This window comes from Crinia signifera, chromosome 9, assembly GCF_055691185.1.
Source record: "Crinia signifera chromosome 9, ASM5569118v1, whole genome shotgun sequence".
Lineage (NCBI taxonomy): Eukaryota > Metazoa > Chordata > Amphibia > Anura > Myobatrachidae > Crinia > Crinia signifera.
In genome coordinates, this window is record NC_139225.1 from 108,623,504 (window position 1) to 108,646,151 (window position 22,648).

General features: G+C 43.7%; 2 pseudogenes; one reads left to right on the forward strand and one right to left on the reverse strand.

The window, feature by feature from the left end:
* Positions 1-7,432: 7,432 nt before the first annotated feature.
* Positions 7,433-7,552, reverse strand: LOC146039926 (5S ribosomal RNA; annotated as a pseudogene).
* Positions 7,553-10,909: 3,357 nt separating this feature from the next.
* Positions 10,910-11,029, forward strand: LOC146039927 (5S ribosomal RNA; annotated as a pseudogene).
* Positions 11,030-22,648: the final 11,619 nt, after the last annotated feature.

Sequence of the window (22,648 nt, forward strand, 5' to 3'; positions counted from 1 at the left end):
TCTATTATTCTTTATTTATTACTGGTTACTTATAGCTCCAGCTTATTCTGTTGGGGTGCCGGACGGGTTCCCGACAGTCGGAATCCCGACAGTCATTTACCCGACGTCGGAATCCCAACTGTCAAAACGCCGACAGCCACCCGCTATTTTCCCTCGTGGAGGTCCACGACCCCCATAGAGGGAGAATAAAATAGGTGGCTTCGCGAGCCACCGTACCCGCAGCGGACCCGCAAGGGGCTTTTTTTGCTCTCGCCATGCTGTCTGACTTCGGCCAGTCGGGATGCCGACGACGGGATAATGACTGTCAGGATCACGACTGTCGGAGTCGCATACCACACCCATTTTGTTGCTCTTCATGTGTTTAGTACCTTTAATTCTGTAGGTGATGTTTTGTTAAGGTATGAGTCTCAACTCAACATGGTTCTGAAATATGTAATCTGTCTCTGTCTCCCTCTATAGATATAGATATACTGTATACATACTGTATATATGCCTGTTATATTTCATAACAGACATTCAGTATAAACTTTATATAAGGTTTTGTGTGTGTGGTGGGGGCAATACACATCTTGCCTCCGGGCAACTGGGACGAACTTACGCCACTGCGTGAACTCTTCCGGCATCCATAGAGTTAATACTTATAGGGTAGCTATCAGCTTATAGTATACTGTTTACAGTACAATGTCACATCAGGCACATGCTGTATAAAAAGTGCTTGTGATAGCATTCTACATGGGAAAAAACAATCAATAAACATCATGAAATATTCATTTAACTGTACTTTCTGAAACTCTTGCTTTAATTGCTTTTCTGAAAATGTGCAAATGTAGTCTTTAAGACTTACGTCACATAAAGCCAATAGAGAGCTTACACAAAGCTTAGTGACCACTGGCGTATTTATAATGGGTGGTGTGTGCTGTGTACACTGACCCACGGGATCCATGGGGCCCACACACATTAATTGCAGTACGGGGACGGGGCTTTCTGATGTCTACGTCAGGCCCCGCCCCCCGAAGTGCTGCTGACAGTCTCCTCTCCGGGCTTCTCTGGCAACCCTGAGACATATGGCCATTTTGTAATAGATTGGATACAGTATAAATTTGCTTCTAAAAGCTACATGATTTTTAGTAAACATCACCACTACATATTCCCACCACAAACTATGATATTCCTGTGGCGAGTGAAATTATGCATTATGTCCCTATAGATTGTACGGTGACAGCAGGGCCCTCTTACCACCAAGTCTGTCTGTTGTTACCCAGTTTGTTATATATAATCTACAATTGTAAAGAGCAATGGAATCTGCTGTGCTATATAAGAAACTGAAAATAAATAAATAAAATAAATGATGTCATTTTGGGTACTTGTGCAGTTTCACGGCGCCAGTGTTTGTTTATGAATCCAGATAGCTGTGTTGAATGGTTCTTTGAAAATTGGCAGCTTGCCAGAGTCTGTGATTACTTTAAAGGTGTGTACACACGGCAGTCCCTGCCGTGAGATGTGAGTCCCGATGCGATCAGATCGCATCGGGACTCGCATCTCATGGCATGCTAGAGGGGCATCATTTACACTATATAGTGCAGATCTGTACTATATAGTGTTGCCTGCCCTCTCTATCTGGCTGCCGATTTGCGCTCACACGGGAGCGCGCATCGGCAGCGCATCGGGCTCGCAAGCCCTAAAAAAGCATGCGATATGGCTTTCGATGTTCACTATATCGGGAACATCGGAAGCCAAATCTTACCGCCTGTACACACTATAACTGTGAAACTTGGCAGGTTTCCAGACTCGTACACTGTACTAGGCTAGCGCGTGCTCACTCTGTGCTTAATCTGTGTAACTGTACTAAGGTACATTATTGGTGAAATATCGTTTTTTTTTTGCACTGCAGTAGGGCCCTAGTCACAAACAGCGGCTGTAGTTGCAAACTGCGTCTAGTTGGCCGCAGTCAGAATTTGAGTCCCAGTCACAGTTGCGTCCCAGTCACAAACACACTCTCCTCGCCACCCCGAAGCATGGCGTGGAAAGGAGAGGACCGACCTTTTCATATACACATCAGCGTGGAGTTGATTTTATATAGTGTGGCGAGCGCAACGAGCCACCGAGCCCGAAGCTTGGCAAGGGGCCGCGGAATACATGTGAAGTAATCCGCGTCCCCTCGCCACACTTCGGGCACGGTGGCTCGCTGCGCTTGCCACACTATATAAAATCAACTGCACGCCAACGTGGATAGTGGGGGTATGAAAAGGTTGGTCGGATGCATACCGCGTCCGCTCGCCACGCTTCGGGGTGGCGTGTAAAGTGTGTTTGTGACTGGAACGCAACTGTGACTGGGAGTCAAATTCTGACTGCGGCCAACTAGACGCAGTTTGCAACTACAGCTGCTGTTTGTGACTGTGACGCTACTGCAGCGCAAACACCCCCCCCCCACCGCGCTATTTCACCGATAATGTACAGTTATGGTGTGTACACACGTTAGATGTGCCTTAAGATCCTATCCACGATCTGATCAGATAAGATCGTGGATAGGATCTTAAGGCACATCCGATTTGCATCCTATCTTGACTATATAGTGCAGATCTGCACTATATAGACAAGGCAGCCAAGACTTTCTGGCTTCCGATACGTGAGTGCGCATCGCGATCGGATCGGGATCGCAAGGGTTAAAACCCTTGCGATCTGCATCCGATGCCGATCCGATGCCGATCCGATCGGACAGTGTGTACACAGCATTACACAGATTAAGCACAGAGTGTGGAAAGCAGCCAAGTTTCACATTTAAAGTAAACACTGACTCAGGACGTGGACTCTGGCAGGCTGCCAATTTTCAAAGAAACTGTAAACACAGCTGTCTGAATTAATAAACAAACACTGTACCTAATTTTGAATTTTTTTAATTGCTGAATATTCAAAAAACATTACAAAGTTTCAGGTCCTGCTACAAGACTGAGGAAGGACTGAGCACAGCAGGGGGTGGTTGGCAGTGCTATTTCTACAGACGGATGAGCCGTGCAACTGGGTCAGTGCAGGCCATGTCCTGTGTCATAGGGGGAGGGGCCCTAAACTGCACACCCTGGACATATGAGGTGCTACCTGCTGAGACCTGTAGTGCAGCAAGCAGGAGAAGGAGTTTGCAGGTGCACACTTAATATAAATGCTAGACCTTTTAATATCTTTGCTATATTGCATTGGAGGTTATTAGCATAATGATGGCCATTATTATGGGCTTGTCCACCACGTCCAGGTTACCTCAATAGGATAAGTCCCTAACACTACTCTGAGACAGGTCCAGGGCACAGGACCCCCCAGGCCAGCCCAGCAGAGCCACCCCATGGCACCACATTAGTGTGAAATTGAAGTGAAAGTAAAAGGGATAGGGGAAATTATATGTGATAAGACTTACCTAAGTAAGAGGTAATAATAAATGTGAAGGGTGCTACATATATATTAAATAAACTAAAGGGGTGATGGAAAGTGTACGATATGATGCCATGGAGCAGCCCAGCAACAGCAGCCCAAAGAGCCCTGCGCCCCAAACACCGTCCCACAGACTAACACTCAGCATATATGTATAGTAGGACTTATCCTCATAGTGCCAAGCTGAGGTGTGCAGTCTTGAATGTTGGGACTCCAACCTGATTAAAAAAAATCTGGGACAGGTGGGTGGGGTGCTAGTTAAGGAGGAAGGCGTCTCTAGTTCCTTACAGTGTGTATGAATACACAATATATAGTACATAGGGGGAGGGGCCCTAAACTGCACACCCTGGACATATGAGGTGCTACCTGCTGAGACCTGTAGTGCAGCAAGCAGGAGGAGGAGTTTGCAGGTGCACACTAAATATAAATGCTAGACCTTTTAATATCTTTGCTATATTGCATTGGAGGTTATTAGCATAATGATGGCCATTATTATGGGCTTGTCCACAGCGTCTAGGTTACCTCAATAGGACAAGTCCCTAACACTACTCTGAGACAGGTCCAGGGCACAGGACCCCCCAGGCCAGCCCAGCAGAGCCACCCCATGGCACCACATTAGTGTGAACTTGAAGTGAAAGTAAAAGGGATAGGGGAAATTATATGTGATAAGACTTACCTAAGTAAGAGGTAATAATAAATGTGAAGGGTGCTACATATATATTAAACAAACTAAAGGGGTGATGGAAAGTGTATGATATGATGCCATGGAGCAGCCCAGCAACAGCAGCCCAAAGAGCCCTGCGCCCCAAACACAGTCCCACAGACTAATGGTGTGTACACACGTTAGATGTGCCTTAAGATCCTATCCACTATCTGATCAGATAGGATCGTGGATAGGATCTTAAGGCACATCCGATTTGCATCCTATCTTGACTATATAGTGCAGATCTGCACTATATAGACAAGGCCGCCAAGACTTTCTGGCTTCCGATACGTGAACGCGCATCGGGATCGGATCGGGATCGCAAGGGTTAAAACCCTTGCGATCTGCATCCGATGTTGATCCGATGCCGATCCGATGTTGACTATATCGTCAACATCGTAAAGGAAATCGGACCGTGTGTACACAGCATAACACTCAGCATATATGTATATGCAGGTCCTGCTACAAGACTGAGGAAGGACTGAGCACAGCAGGGGGTGGTTGGCAGTGCTATTTCTACAGACGGATGAGCTGTGCAACTGGGTCAGTGCAGGCCATGTCCTGTGTCATCCTTACCCAGGGATGAGTCCCTGCTGTCGCTTACGTTCTATATCTCCCCAACAGACTCCATTTTATCTACTGTTACATTATTTACACTCACGGCCTACTACAACATTTCCAGAGATATGCAGTGGCTGTCCAGCTATTGGAAGGCTCTCTGTTAGCCCCTGCCACTTTGGGATTTGTATCCCCCCTCCAAGTCCACACCCATTTCCAGGAGTCCACACCCTCTTTCTGACATGCAAAAAAATGGGGGGGGGGGGGGGGGGGCAATTTTAACTGCTCGCACTGGGAGACAAATATTCCAGAAATGGCCCTGGTGGTTAGGGTTAGGCGTTGGGGAATGGGAATCATGAGGGGAAGGACTGAGCACACCAGGGGGTGGTTAGGGTGTGGGAGGCAGGAATCATGAAGGAAAGCCTGAATGCACCAGGGGGATGTTTAGGGGTAGGTGGGTCTGGGGGGGTATTATGAGTAGAAGCACTGATTGCATCAGGGGGGTGGTTAGGGTTAGGCTGTGGGTGGGTGGGATTCAAGAGGGGAGGACTATGGGGGGTAGGAATTATGAGTGTGAGGACTGATAATTGCACTAAGATGTTTTTTAGGCTTATGCTTCGGGAGGTGGGTGGTGGTTAGGGTTAATGGACGGGCAAGGTCCTTTAGTCCGCTTGATTTTAGATTTAACTGGTTTGTTGTTTTTGGGAATGGGTAGGAGTCACCTACTGAAGCTGAATCTACTGAGAGAATGGAAGGATTTTAGCTGATATTCTCTCCCAGCCACCAGTGGTTATTATTCACTTTGCCGGCATTTAACACATACAGTACAGGCAGTAGTCCCCATGTCTGTATCCTCTTGATCTACAGTATGTCTCTACTGGTTAACTAGCAACCTATTTCCAGAGAAGCTGTCAGGAGTAACCCAAGTGCAGTCCATTGTAAAGGGTGCAATCCTTTATGGGATTTGTAGATAAACTACAGATCACATGCCACACTACTTTCTGCTCTGCCGACTAGGTGCCTCCTGTATGCCTGAATGTATGTGACCAACATGGCTGGTACCCACAGCTCAGCTGTACAGAAAAAGATCGGTTGGAACAATACGAACAGGGGGTGGAGAGGGGCGTGAAGGGCTGTTTGGGCTCATTACCATATGCGTAAGCCTTGCGTTTCATGGGCGTTCCCATGAAACCGCTGGGCGTACGTATGGTAATCCGGCTGTGACACATGTGTGGGGGGCGGACATATGACATAGCCGGATGCCAGCTGCCTGCCCATATCCCTGCGTTTGCACGGAGAAATGCCCGAGTGGTCTGGAGCACTCGGTGCTGCCTGACCACTCGGTCCAGCATGGAGGAGGTGTTCACATGAAAAATCCACTCGCGTTCCGTTCAGTCGGCGTCTTAACGCATATTGACGGTGTGAGCGATCCATACAGTAGGCGGAGCTAAGAACACTCGGTTCCTGTCCGAAAATACACATCCATCTGAACCAACCAGAATAAGCTTTTTTTATTCCTACATACATTATGTTCCACCCTCCGTTTGCACAAATTAGGTCACTAGCAACATCGCTAGGTTTGCTGTGCAGCACATCACACCTATCATCCATCACTAGTGACCGTGGGAGCATGCAATCACCTGTACACAGGGCCGGCTCTACCATTAGGCAGCTATAGGCAGCTGCCTAGGGCACCAGGCTCTGGGGGGGGGGGGGGGGGCGCCACCAAGCCTGCCTATCAAAAATTAAGGATCCTTGTACTTAATGCAGGTGGCATTAAGTACCTCCACACTTTCCCTTGAGGAATACTTCCCTACTTTGCTGCCCCCTCCTCCTTGTACTCTGTTGTGGGTGGCAAAGCAGGGGAAAGCAGGGAAAATTGCCCACCTTCCCGAGGTGGGGCTGGGAGGACCATCCAATTTTTTTGGGAGCCTCCCTGCCATTCCAAAAAGTTTGTCAAGTATGCCTTAAGGGGTTGGAAAGTGGGTATTGGTGGCAATATGTTGAAGTTTTGCCTAGGGTGCTGTGAAGCCTTACACCGGCCCTGCCAGTACACACCTAGCGATGTAAGTGATTTATCATTACAAAAAGGAAAATCGACCCAACATTGCTCCAGTGTGTACCCAGCTTTAAGCAGAATGGTCGACAGAGGACCCACAATCACAGTTATACCCCATGCGTGCAAGTATGAATCAGTCCCATAGTCCACAATGAACCTCCCCTGAAGAGAGACCCATCAGTTACTGGAGGCAGTTACCCAATTTTACATTTTCATAGATAGTAAAGGGTGGATTTAAACAATTACTTGTTACTGGATAGAAAATATTGAAAAAAAGGGGGGTCACAATGTGACAGAAAAAGGAAGAACAAAAAGGCTTTTTGGGGCACACTTTACTGAAAATTGGTTGTGAAATTTAATACATAACTTTTAATGGATATTTAAAGCTAAAACAAAATGTACACAAAAAATTATTATTACACATCATAGATAGCCTGTGTTAATCAAGGCACTTAGTGGCGAAAATAACAAAGGCAAATTTATGCTCACTTGGTGGTCAACCGATACATCGAGAGATACATAATGTCTCAATTGGTATGAAAACAAACGGAGCAGAAAAGGGGTTCAAAGACGCATAACACTTGCCCCCTGCTGCTGATGTTGGTATTGTTCCCGGTACAGAGAAAAAATTATTATAGAAAGAAAAGAATAGAAGACTCCCTTATTCGAACAGAGGTGTATCTGCTGTCCACGTTTGATTACAGCAACTGGTATTCCCAAACGGTCTCCCAGAGAGGTACTAGCCAGTCCAATCACTGCTTAGCTGCTGAGTGCGGGATGGAAATCAGGCGGACCAGTGATGTATGGCCGTATTTAGCACAGACGAGAGTACCGCAATGCCTTATAATGGGAAGCCAGAGTGTGCTTCTGCTTTTTGTTCAGAAGATACTCTACCACCCTGTTGCTTTGTGCATTGCAGGGGGATCAAGTCCGCTGGAACAAATGAGAGAGTCACGGAGATTTAAGGGAGTAATAGAAAACAGATGAATGGATATCAATGACACCTCTTCTGCTGTCCACCATCAATCACAGATGTCAAATGGCAGATGAGAGAGATAGTGGTCATAGATTAAGCCAGTCAGAAATAGAAAAAAGTCCCAAGACTTGGTCTCAAAAAAATGAGGAATTGTACCCTTATCTCCACTCCGGGAGCAGTACAGGTGGTGTCAGTATTAATTGCACTGATCACCACTCTATGCCGTAGGGATAGTTTGATGAGAAGTAAGGTTTATCAGTACGTGGAGTGCGTATTCACAAAATAGTAACTATTCACAAAATTGGTAAATATTTACCCAAATGGTCACTAATAAACATGTACATTAGCACAAATATCTGACTTTGAGGTAGTCAGAGTTGTCTGGGGTGTGACCAGGGTTTAATAGAGGAGACAACAGTCACGAACAGTCCTGACAAGTAAATGATTTGTAAGTAGTCAGGGAAATTACATTTGCAGCTAAAGTATTTGTGAAAACACTGTCAGACTTAACACAAGTAAATCTCCTTTTGAATAGAAAAGGCAGAATAATTATCATGTATAAAGTTTGTTCAGTCTGATATTTTAGGGCAATTTTAGCGTGAATAAATAATTAGGGTTGTGCACATCCAGGGGAGCAGACAACAGTGTCATAGATTGAGCACACAAGGCAAAATATTAATCACATATAAAGTTGCACATGTACAGGTTGGTCAGTCTGGTACTTTAGAGCAATTAGCATAAATAATTAATTAAGGCAGCGTACAACCAAGGGGGCATACAGCAAAGCCAAAGATTAAACAAGCAATTGGTGCAATAAATAATGATGCTCAATTAGCGCAAGGTCTGATGATGAGGATACCAGTGTGCAATACACTGCTAGTTAGCAAAAACCTGATGTGGCTATCAAAAAACAATTAGATACAATCGGAGCTACGTTAACAAAAGGCAGAGTGTTTATCACATACAAAGTTGCACATGTACAAGTTAGCCAGTCTTGTACTTTGGGGCAATTAGCGCAAATAATTATTTTGGTGCAGCGCACATCCAGGGGGGCAGACAGCCTCAAATGGCGCAGGGTCTGATGATAAATAACACCAGTGTAAAGAACACTGCTGGTTAGCAAATACCTGCTGTGGCTATCAAAAGACAATTAAATACATTCGGAGCTACGTTAATGTGGCTATGACTGGCTGCTGGAAAAGGCTGTGGGTAGCCGCTGGTAATGCCGGCTGCCGCGGCTGAGTCCACGCTGCATATACCTACATTCACATTCAGTGAAATGTCGGTGCAGGCTGTGGTCTCCAAGCCGGGCTAAGCAGCAAAGTTTTACCTGCCCAGGAGATGTGAAGATCAGCTGATTGTCAGTCTGGGCGCTTGTGCAGTAGTAGCGTCCAGGGTTTAGAGAAGCAGGGACAGCATAAAGTTGTGCCGGGACTCGGCAGGAGGAGGGGGCGTGTCAGAGGCGTGTACCTCTTACACGTGTTTCGCCGGTAGGCTTGATCACAGATGACGTGTGTCACACACGTCATCTGTGATCAAGCCTACCGGCGAAACACGTGTAAGAGGTACACGCCTCTGACACGCCCCCTCCTCCTGCCGAGTCCCGGCACAACTTTATGCTGTCCCTGCTTCTCTAAACCCTGGACGCTACTACTGCACAAGCGCCCAGACTGACAATCAGCTGATCTTCACATCTCCTGGGCAGGTAAAACTTTGCTGCTTAGCCCGGCTTGGAGACCACAGCCTGCACCGACATTTCACTGAATGTGAATGTAGGTATATGCAGCGTGGACTCAGCCGCGGCAGCCGGCATTACCAGCGGCTACCCACAGCCTTTTCCAGCAGCCAGTCATAGCCACATTAACGTAGCTCCGAATGTATTTAATTGTCTTTTGATAGCCACAGCAGGTATTTGCTAACCAGCAGTGTTCTTTACACTGGTGTTATTTATCATCAGACCCTGCGCCATTTGAGGCTGTCTGCCCCCCTGGATGTGCGCTGCACCAAAATAATTATTTGCGCTAATTGCCCCAAAGTACAAGACTGGCTAACTTGTACATGTGCAACTTTGTATGTGATAAACACTCTGCCTTTTGTTAACGTAGCTCCGATTGTATCTAATTGTTTTTTGATAGCCACATCAGGTTTTTGCTAACTAGCAGTGTATTGCACACTGGTATCCTCATCATCAGACCTTGCGCTAATTGAGCATCATTATTTATTGCACCAATTGCTTGTTTAATCTTTGGCTTTGCTGTATGCCCCCTTGGTTGTACGCTGCCTTAATTAATTATTTATGCTAATTGCTCTAAAGTACCAGACTGACCAACCTGTACATGTGCAACTTTATATGTGATTAATATTTTGCCTTGTGTGCTCAATCTATGACACTGTTGTCTGCTCCCCTGGATGTGCACAACCCTAATTATTTATTCACGCTAAAATTGCCCTAAAATATCAGACTGAACAAACTTTATACATGATAATTATTCTGCCTTTTCTATTCAAAAGGAGATTTACTTGTGTTAAGTCTGACAGTGTTTTCACAAATACTTTAGCTGCAAATGTAATTTCCCTGACTACTTACAAATCATTTACTTGTCAGGACTGTTCGTGACTGTTGTCTCCTCTATTAAACCCTGGTCACACCCCAGACAACTCTGACTACCTCAAAGTCAGATATTTGTGCTAATGTACATGTTTATTAGTGACCATTTGGGTAAATATTTACCAATTTTGTGAATAGTTACTATTTTGTGAATACGCACTCCACGTACTGATAAACCTTACTTCTCATCAAACTATCCCTACGGCATAGAGTGGTGATCAGTGCAATTAATACTGACACCACCTGTACTGCTCCCGGAGTGGAGATAAGGGTACAATTCCTCATTTTTTTGAGACCAAGTCTTGGGACTTTTTTCTATTTCTGACTGGCTTAATCTATGACCACTATCTCTCTCATCTGCCATTTGACATCTGTGATTGATGGTGGACAGCAGAAGAGGTGTCATTGATATCCATTCATCTGTTTTCTATTACTCCCTTAAATCTCCGTGACTCTCTCATTTGTTCCAGCGGACTTGATCCCCCTGCAATGCACAAAGCAACAGGGTGGTAGAGTATCTTCTGAACAAAAAGCAGAAGCACACTCTGGCTTCCCATTATAAGGCATTGCGGTACTCTCGTCTGTGCTAAATACGGCCATACATCACTGGTCCGCCTGATTTCCATCCCGCACTCAGCAGCTAAGCAGTGATTGGACTGGCTAGTACCTCTCTGGGAGACCGTTTGGGAATACCAGTTGCTGTAATCAAACGTGGACAGCAGATACACCTCTGTTCGAATAAGGGAGTCTTCTATTCTTTTCTTTCTATAATAATTTTTTCTCTGTACCGGGAACAATACCAACATCAGCAGCAGGGGGCAAGTGTTATGCGTCTTTGAACCCCTTTTCTGCTCCGTTTGTTTTCATACCAATTGAGACATTATGTATCTCTCGATGTATCGGTTGACCACCAAGTGAGCATAAATTTGCCTTTGTTATTTTCGCCACTAAGTGCCTTGATTAACACAGGCTATCTATGATGTGTAATAATAATTTTTTGTGTACATTTTGTTTTAGCTTTAAATATCCATTAAAAGTTATGTATTAAATTTCACAACCAATTTTCAGTAAAGTGTGCCCCAAAAAGCCTTTTTGTTCTTCCTTTTTCTGTCACATTGTGACCCCCCTTTTTTTCAGTTACCGAGCTGAACACTTTGGGAGCACCACCAACCAAACACCACTCTACATTTGTTTATTAGTGGTATCCACGTTGGTTACATCCGTTAAACGTACGTTATCATTATTATCAAATTCATGCCTTTACCTGTGCCACTCCCTACCCACATTGTATAAAATGGATAGAAAATATTGTCAGACTGTTCTGTCTAAATTAAAATAATAATCCTTTTTCAGTTTAAGAAAGGGGAAGAATATTTTATGGCTGATTAAATTAAAGGATGATTGACAATTTAATTGCCCTGCAATGATTACATATTCATTGTGTTCTCAGGTTAGCCTTGATTTAAAACAAACAGTCTAATTGTGCTTTTGATTGATGGTTTAAATAGTTAGGAAACATCTGACATTTGCTGGGTAATTTGATGACTGGTTCTTTCCAGCATATTGGAATATATTGTATGAAATGTATAGCTATTTTTATCCTCCTCTTTCGCTATAACCATAATTATTATTTTTCCAAATATAATTATTTGCATTTGCTAACTGTGTAGTTATGCCTGTCACACAATGCATTACTGTGGCTGTGCCCTTCGCCCCCCCCCCCCCCCCCCCCCCAATTCGGTACACAATGCTCTGCTCCTGGACGTCCATGGTAATGTATGATTGTCATCACCTGTGTTGAAACACCCTTCTCGTCAATTACCTAGTTCCTCACAGGTGCTGGCAATCATACATTACCTGGGAAGTCCAGGAGCAGAGCATTGTGTACTGACTGCAATGGGTTATGTTGGGGGGTAGGCTGTAGGGGTTAATACCCCTTACCTGTTGCTAGGAGATGGGGGAACAGGAGCTGGAGGGCACAAGGTCCCAGGGATGTGTGATCAGTGTCCCAGCAGAGGGAAGCCCATAAGGTACCTGGATTGGCTCCTGGATAAGAAGTCGAGCCCAGAGGAGTCGAGTCTGCATGGAGAGCAAGAGAGGCAGTGGCCCATATTCTGATTGAGTCGGACGGCTACGTGTGCGGCCGGCCAATGCTTTGCATTACCATATGTGTACGCCCCACGTTTCACTGGCGTCCTGAAACACATGTGGGGGGTGGACAGCTGACATAGCTGGATGTCAGCTGCCCGCTCATATCCCTGCCTTCACACGGACAACTGTCTGAGTGGTCTGGAGCACTCGCGGCTGCCTGACCACTCGGTCCATCATTTGATGGTCGACGACCATTGAAGGATGGGGGAGGTTCCCACAGGCCAGCAAGTGGGTGTTCTCATGAAACATCCACTCACGGTCCATTCGCTTGGCATCCCACCGCATTCATATGGCGTGATCCATACGATAGGCAGGGTTAAGAACACTCGGTGCCCGTCCGAAATACGCAACTGTCCGACTCAATCAGAATAGGGCCCAGTGTGCAGCAGGTAGAAGAGCAGGGTGAGAGAGATGCTGAGCCAGAGGCTTAACTCTTGGAGACAATAGAGTCATCTGCCACCAGGCTCCTGCTCCCAAAGCGGCACCTCTCCTCCACTGCAAGTTTGAATCAGTTAATTGCAAGCCATCAATAATGCTTCTGTGGCTGATTATTATATGGGGGGATTTTGCCCAGTAGATATTATTCCCTGCTTTGAGCCCTTGAGTTGAATGCGCTGAGTATAAACACACAGTATGTGCACATACTTTGGATGTGGTATGCAATTGTGTAAGCTAAGACATAGCATAATGGATCTCATGATATAATATAATTATGCTCATATGCCGCCGCCTGTGTGTATATTGGATAATTCCTGTTTATTTGCCATTTTCCTTTTTCCTGTTCTTGTGACCCGCTAACATTTAAACATTTTTTATTAGTAATCACCATGAGGCAGGGGAGCACTTGTACATGTGTTTGTATGAAGGCAGAAAAGTTGTGTATATGTATTGTTCTGATGTAGGAGTAAAATCCAAAAGCTAAACATAACCTTTGTGATTGTGGAGTGATCTGTATAGTCCAGCGAGTGCCGCCGTCTGTATCATAAATGTAATATATATATATATATATATATATATATATATATATGTATTATAAGCCATAATGAATTACATATTCATAAAATTCATAAAATCAATACAATATATTCTAAAAGCTAAGTACACCACTGATGAATGTGTTGGCTGTGGTGTACTTACCTTTTAGAATATATTGTATTGATTTTATGAATTTTGTGAATATGTAATTCATTATGGCTTATTGTAATTTAAAATGTTGGCTGTGTGTGTTTTGCCCCTGATGAAGTCACCATTGTGACGAAAAGCGTTGGGCTGCATGCGTTTATATGTTGACCTTGACGTCTGACACCTGTGAACGTAAATATTCCATTGAATGCCACTGGATTATGTAGATGAATACCGTATTTTATTAAATGTTTCTTAAACAATTGTTGATTCATTTAGAGCACCCTCTGAACCCCCCCCCCCTCCCCCTCTGTATCTCTAACACTCTGGTCCCACCTAACAGGGGACCCTACAGAGGTGCTGCTCAACTTTTGTAAAGTGCGCAGATTGCGGTAACCATCCTATACAATTCCCACCATGGACCTAACTGTGCAGAGTTTATATTCTCCCCGTGCTTGCGTGGGTTTACTCCAGCTACTCCGGTTTCCTCCCACAATCCAAAAATATATTGGTAAGTTAATTGGCTCCCAACAAAATTATCGCTAGAATGAACAATAATAAATAAAGGAATCTTTGATTGAGATTGCTAACGTTTTTATGCATGCTAGATAGCAAAAAATGTTAAAGAGCTGTAGAGAGCAATGCCAAGGTGATAAGTTGTGAGATGGGTACAAAAAAAGAAACGAATTGCGTTATCTTCCCCATCAACCCTATGCTGAGTACAGGGTTTACTTAAAAATGTGTCAAAGATTGCTAAATAGGGGTGTGGTATAGGGGTCTGACAGTTGGGATCCCGACAGTTATTATCCCGACGTCGGGATCCCGACTGGCCAGACCCAGACAGCATGGTGAGTGCAAATAAGCTCCTTGCGGGCACGGTGGCTCGCTACATTGTGGGCACGGTGGCTCGCTATTCACCCTCTATGGGGGTCATAGACCCCCACAAGGGAAAATAGTGGGTGGCTGTCGGGAACACAGCTGTCGGTGTTTTGACAGTTGGGATCCCGACATCGGGTGAATGCCTGTCGGGATCCCAACTGTCCGGACCCCATCCGGCAACCGCTGAACACAGTCCCATAGCTCAAGACAGTAGAAAGTTATTTAGTAAAAAAAATATTTGTTGAGAAATAAAACATTAATAAATTGGAGATAGCCTTTCTCTGGAGAATTTGCCTTTCTCTATTTGGTAAATAGAGTCCTACAGTAAGTGAGAAATCCTGTTACAGCCTATCTACATGTAAATATATATTTTGTTTAAAGTTAAATGTAATATTTAGGATAGAATGGAAATTCACACAATACCATGATTGTGTTTGTAGGAGAATTAGGACTGACAAGATCATTGTTCCAATTTTCATTTCAAAACTCTTTATTGCACTAAGAACACATGAATGAGACAGTCATAAATGAAGAACATGTGTCTACATTAGTGCCAAGTAATAAACATAAAATACATTTTTATTACGCAGTCTTAAAAAAAGAAATGCAACAGTGGTTTGTTAATACTATGAAATATGTACAATGCATATTCAGAGGACAGGACATAAATCCATATTTATTAGAACCATACATAGATGCACAGCACAAGTATGTATTTGTTTGTCTTGCCAGAAGACATCTTCAACAATTAAATCCACGCCCTATAATGTCTATTGATATTCTAGCCTCGGTTGACCTTTAGTCATCAACATCGTACCTCACATGAAACAAGTTATGGAAATAACCAACGCATTTCACACACGAAAAAGAATGTTCTAAATAGAGGCATTAAGAACACATGAGTATATAATACAGTAGTAATTGATGTCTCTGTCTGCAAGAACCTGCAATCTAAATCTGTTTACTAAGCCTTGGCGAGAGATAAAGTGGAGAGAAATAAAGTACCCGCCAATCAGGTCATTTTTCAAATGCATCTCAATACATGATAGGTTGGTACTTTATCTCACACCACTCAATGTGCAGGATGTAATAGCGTCTGAGTACACCAGAGGTGCAGCCGGTTGCTCTGCCGGCAACCCGCACCTCTGGAGAACTCGGACTCTGATACATCCCACCACATATTTTTCCCATGCTAAGTACAGGGGTAACCATGTCAAGTCCTCAAGATCTACCAACAGTTAATGTTTTTTAAACATTTTCATATTGTTCTTAATATATGAGTGGTGCACTGTGTTCTGTCCCCTGTAACAAATGATGCACTCTGATGGAACTCATAAGAAAAGTAACAAAAGAAAGTAAAGCAGTATCTGTACTATCAGTATCTGTGCTACCATGTGCTGTGATCTGGAACACGTAGCTATATGTGTTCCAGATCACAGCACATGGAGAAAACCTCATTAAAATGAAGTCACATATGCACCTTTCTACCCAACTAGGTACCAATGCCATGAAGACATTGGTACCAGAGCAGAAGCCAGTGAGGACAGTTTAGTAGAGGTTAGCACTGGTGTCGGGAGAGGAGGGGACGGGGGAAATTAAGTAGTATATGCTGGCTGTTATACAAGGGCCACAGGCTGTCTCATGCTACCCCCACTGCCTGTGTGTGGCTAAAGGTACCCACGCACTACTGGGATGTTTTGCAGCAGTGCATGGGCTCTCAGACCCCCTTGAGCTGCCAGGACCTTATCGGATAGCATGGACCTTCCCGGTCCTTTTTGCATGCGATCACATGCAACCCCAGCTCCCCACCGCCGGGAGGAGAGCCGAGTCTGAGGTCGGATGGGCACCAAGTCCGACCACCGTCTCAGATCCAATGCATACGGGACTGCACATAGGACCCGAGGGTAACATCAAACACATCCGATTTGGGCTGATCCATAGGGATATGACAGTGCTTACTGCTTCCCCCTAGGGTGACAAAAACCCTAGTTTCGGGCCTGAGCAGAATTCCAATATTTTCTGAAAATTCCCTAAAAAATACATGCATGAGAAGACAGCAAAAGCAAAGTTCTGATACTGATTTTGGAATTTGAACTGCCCAAAAAGTATCAAAATAAGTTCAGCAAAATGGCAAAAAGGCTAAGGAAGGTAGTTGTTTTATTGATAGAGGTCAGGTACTCACTGTTGCACGCTGGTTTTCAAGTAAGTGTAGCGGGGTGTCATAAAACTTACCAGCCAGTGATTGTATACTGCAAACTGATAGTGGTGCAGGGATGCTAAAACAAATCGTTAATTGTAGTCTCTGCACGTGCTCAGAAGAGATCTCTGTGGCCATCTTGGGATAGGGTATGAAGCCTCCATGGAGTACACGAGGACTGAAATGTCTACTGTAGTTTCAACAATCTTAATCACCTTGGACAGTTAAACATTGCTAGTGATGAGCTGCTTGTAACATAACCAGGTAGAAGTTTAGCTGAAGGTTAACGGAATAAATAGCATAGAAAAAAATAAGCCCTTTAACTCAAGTTTTTCACCTGTATACTAATATAGGCTTAAACAACGTATTTATACTGTACTTCTTGATTTAGGTGCATTTACATTTTTCAAAGGAGGACAGGCACAACACAGCTGCCTTCATTACGTGTGTGTAATATTTTGATTGCATTGCTCGGTGTACTTAGAAATGAGCTTCTTCTCTAAAGTGAAACGAACATGCGGAATGTTTGTCATTACAAGAACAGGGTGAAATCTCGTGACCGCCAACTCTAAAGTTCTGTTGCAGGGTGGGAATAGATATGTTGGATCCCCATTCAGTGAGGAATGTTCCTAAATATGTGACAGTTTAAAGCTGATTTTGCACTTCATAAACGATCTCCAAAAAATGTTCACGGTGTATTTACAGGCGTATCATGTTCCCATACTGCTTTTCTTGCAGCACATGTTTTTAATATTTGCAAATCTTTGCTTTTAATGTGTAGACACTTTGGAATTAGTTACAATGGTTACAAATTAAATCCTCAGCTTATATGGGAATCTTTCCCCAATTTCCAGATGAGCTGCAATAATTCAAGACAATTCATTGAAAAACGTATGGGGCAACATGTAATTCAAACCACACTGTTTACATCATCTGTGTTGCGTTAGAGAAAATAGGTTTATAATAAAAATGTTATAGTATGTTGTTAATTCCAACCATATTGTAAAAACTAAATATTACAGACAAAAAAAAAAAACTATTATTGTTCTCTTTTTTCTTTTCATTAAAGGAGATGAGATCGGATGTTCTGTAACTGTAGCATTAAAAATATGACATTAAACCACATTTTTTTTATTGTTGTATAAACAAATTCCAAAGTACAGTATGCTATATAGTTTGGGAAACTTTCCACAGTAATGACAAAAAAAGCAGCCATACACTCAGAGACAGATTTCAGATGGGTACACACTAGGCGACGTGTATACCCTTCAACATAGGCAGCACTTGCTGATGCTTGGTCCTCATCTGAGATGTCATTTATGGGCCCTGCATGTAACTGGGTCTGTTTGTCTGATGTCGACATTATTATAATAGTGCATGGTCGACATAACATTTCTACCTCCTGTTGGTACATCTATATGAACAGTTGGTGTACAGTAGGACCAATCATACTTGACTACTATTTCTGTCTCCTCTCCACAGAGTCACGGTATTTGAACTGCAGACCAGAGGAAATGCGGAGTGTCCATGGGTATGTGGGGGGCTTGCCCACCTTTTTGGGCTGCTGTGAGGAGGACCCAATTTTCGGTAGCTTTCTGGCCATTCCGGGAGGGTAGGCAAATATGATATATGATATAATATCGATATATCTAACCACCAGAGCATGAATATATAAAATGATTTATATATGGTACTTGATACTGATGCAAATATCAAGGTTATCTACAAAAAACTTCTTTACTGCTGTTAGCAGGTATCTCCTTTCATTTTCATACCTTTTCCATTATGTTTTGAGTTTTCCATTTTGTAAGATTCCAATATAATTTGATTTGGAAATTAGACTTCTTTCCTCATCTTCACTCTCACTTCACACATACTAGACATCCTGAATCATCAGGCAAGGTATCCTATGGTAAGGAACTAGAAAAGGCCATCCTTTTACTGTAGTAGCTTTGTCATAGTTCTTTGTCAGCAACACCGCCTCAAAGACTACAATCATAGGCAAACGCAGGGGGGGTTTCTGGTTGCCCGGAAAACACCCTCCTCTTGGCAAGTGCCTTAGATTATGACAGCAATAGCTGGTATATAATATGATCAATAGAGCTGCAACCACATCGTGCAGTGTAAGGGGCAGAGCAGGGCTGCTGCACCTGCCTAGTGTACCAGCTTCTTCTACCACATTTAATGTATGTGTGGATCTGAGCTCTCAAACATCGCAATGGACCAGAAGAGACAGGAGCATTACCATGAGGGGGGAGATTGTGAGCTTAGAGTGCAGTACTGGTTCTATTAGGTTTGTGTATTTATTTATTTATTTATTTATTTTATGTTTAACCTTTTCCTGACTACAGTACTTATATTATTTAAATGTTTGAAAACGCCTATACTGTAGACCATCTGTACTGTTAAATATTAATACTATATTCTATACAGTATCCATTGTATAAAAATACCTTTTTAGGGCTGTTACCACTCCCCCAGACTCCTGTACTTACTCCAGTGCACTGCTGTGTGGGAGATTTTGGATTATATTTGATAACCCCCCCTCTAAAAATCCTGCGTGTGCCACTGACAATATAATATTTGGCTTAATAGGATAACTTAATTGATGGGAAATATTTACCATACTACTATTAGGATTAGGTATAACATGTAGCCTTAGTTCCTAGTACTGTTAAATGCAGTGGTGGCTCCAGAGGTGGGGCTGCAGCACAGTTCAAAATTCAAATAGGGGAGCCACTCCAATTATCAATTACCATTTCAAACTAAATCACTGGCAGTTAGTTGAACTCCACTATTTGAATAAAGAACTGTGCTACAGCCCCACCTCTGGAGCCCCCACTGGTTAAATGAGTTACAGTATTCATCTTTGCTTAACTTTCTCTCAAAATAGAGTTACTTTTGTAATATGAAAGGGCCTACTTGTGATTGTTTTTTCATATGGGGGCCAATATTTTTCTTTTTTTTTATGAGGGCCAAAGTGTTTTTCCCATTGGGGGTCTGATGGTGTGCCTTGGCTATTTTAAAATCTTGTTTGGTGTGTCCCAACTTGAAAAAGATTGAAAATCACTGCACTATATGCACTCTATTAAACTTCTGCCCAAGCTACACCATACTTGCCAACTCTCCCACAATAGAGCCAAGAGTTTTCTGAAAATTGGATGGTCCGTCCAGCCCCCCAGAAAGGTGGGCAAGTACACACTTCCTGCCCATTTCTCTGCACCCCTCTAGGCTGGCGGAATTCAGAAAACCACTGAGATTTGGGGAGGGGGCAGGGCTAAGATGTCCAAAAACACATACAGTAAGTTGTCGCCATTTCAGCCCCGAACTCTCCTGGCCTTTGTTTGGAATAGGGGCAGGGCTTTATGACATAATAGTCCACCCCAGGCCCTTGAAGTACCTAGTCAGTCTAACCATACACCCTCATCCCCGCACACACTGCACTACCTTATCGCTCACACTGCTGCCCCTATGTGCACACACTGTATTTACTGGCAGTCTGCCTGATGCTGCATGCTGATTTTTATAAAAAAAAATTCCCTCATGTGTGATTTTCCCTGCAAAAAAATTGCAACCACTTATTAAAAAAATTTAATACCATGGGTATCTGGAGAATGCATACCAATACCACACTCATGGTGTCCGACAATGTTATTCCTATTTCTACAATTCGATCAAATGCCAAAGCAAACACAGGGGGCTTAAAGACCAGAGGGCAGTGCCAAATGGTATGAACCGGCCCTGGCATGCAAAGCATACCAATATTACATATTGCTGATCCAGTGCTATGGGGAAGGCTGAGTGCATAGCGACCAGGGTCTCCAGCTATTATTAAAAGCAATGAAGAGAGGCTGACAAAGACCATTTTAACAAGCACTTGGGGCCCATAGCAGCCGGCAAATACTCTTGAGCTATCATCATTTCTGGAAAATGTCAAAGTTGCAATAATGTATTTCAGAAAAGGGAAGATTCTAGCAAGGAGTATAAACTGCAGCAATCTACGGGGAATGATAAGCCAGTGGAATAGTGATCATTTTCAACTACAAATCAATAAGACTCTTAATCTTGGACTATACTTAAAATATTCACATTATTCCTGCTTACATTGACAATATTTGTTGGTGAAAAAACTGCTTGGGGGTTTTGTGTGCCCATAAGCTATATGTGAAAAGTATGTAATGAAACTGCTTTAAAAAAAAAATAGATTAAAGTATGGGGGTATTTGGACACTTTAATGACACAATTAAAACATTCAAAACAATTAAAATGATTCCTAATTAGGGGAAATTTAATTAGCAGCTGTATATTTCTTTAGCTAACTGATCCCCAGGGCTAATTCAATTAGCATCGGTAAGCGGCAGCGTCAGGAATGTTTTTTTCACCTGCTGGAGCCAGGAGAAGATATAGCTGACATAGCTGACATTAAAACACATTGATCCGGGAAAATTGTGGGGGAACTCCTTTCCCCTACCACCCCAATCCCCGTATATTAGGCAGAGACTAGACCAGTGGCAGGGAATTTGTGCCCTACTTTACCTCCCATAAAGGGATAATGGTCCCACATGGAAGGGGTAAATCCAATTAAAATGACAACATACAGTAGCACAATCATATACACATTACACTGCATGTTGATTCATATTAAGTCACACAGTATTGCTCCTTATACACATGATGTTCAGAGTTGTGCTGCTTGAACACATCTGTCACTCCAGCAGCTCACTGTCCATGTTCCTCAGAAGCTCCATGCCCTGTGTCCCTCCAGCAGCTTCCCCACCTCTGTGTCCATCCAGCTCCCTCTCACCTGTCTTCAGTATGCATAGAGCATGTTCCACTTAGTGGCCCTTCTTCACTTCAACCGCGGTGATGGTATGACATAACATACCCCATGCCAGAAGAAGAAGCTGCTGGGACAGGCCTTTCTGTTGGAATTACTGTTCAGGACTGTGGTAGTGGTGGAACTTAGCTCCCCATACTATTAAAGGTGGTGGAACTCAGTTCCACTCCGTTCCCCCTCACTTTAACCCCTGCTTGCTATGGTCTTGCCCTAACCAGACTTTCAACCCAACAGTCCAATTCAGCTTCTAGACTCATTTTTTTGTCACATGTCTGCAAGATATTAGTAGCTAGTATTTTACAGCATCAAATTACACAATTTCACTGAGGGTATTTTCCTTCTCATCTAATGGACAAACACAAAGTATACTGAGACTTCTGTTACTGCCAAATATCATTGCCTCTCTTTACTTTGGTTTTGGAATTACTACATGTTTCCTGGGGGGGTGCCGGGTGACTGCCGACAGATGGGATTCCAATTGGCAGTACTCCGACATCGGAATCCAGACTGTTTAAATGCCCGAATGAAAGGGGCTATTTTCCCTTGTGAGCATTGCCTGAAATTCAGTTGAACACTTAACTGAGGCCTTTTCATGGAATCCAAATCTAATCTACAGTATGACAATAGTTATCTTCCAGATTATAGGGAGTGATAGGGAGTAAACCTTCTGTTTATTACAATGCCTGCATTGCTGCTGTGCCTCAGTTTATTCGGTACTTGTGAATTATCCGGGCGCCCGATATTTTGATCGGGTCCGAAAAATCGCGTCGCGTGGCATCGCCTGTTAATCAAATGGCATGCGATGCGACGCGATGAGAGAAGGACCCGGTTTTAGCAGTGAACCCGATTTTAACATTGGAATCAATGTAAAATGGTCCCTGAGACCCGATTTTACATTTATTTCAATGTAAAAATGCCCAAAACCCCCCAAAAAGTGAAATACCACCCCTCTTGTTAACGCCACCCCACTAATGACGCCAACCCGAAGCGTGACGAACGCAGCGAGCCCGCGAGGGGCGGCGGTACGCGTCCTCCGACCTTTTCATACCCCCACTATCCACGTCGGCATGGAGTTGAGAATATAAAGTGTGGTGAGCGCAGCGAGCCACCTAGCCCGAAGCGTGGCGAGCGTGTCCGCGTC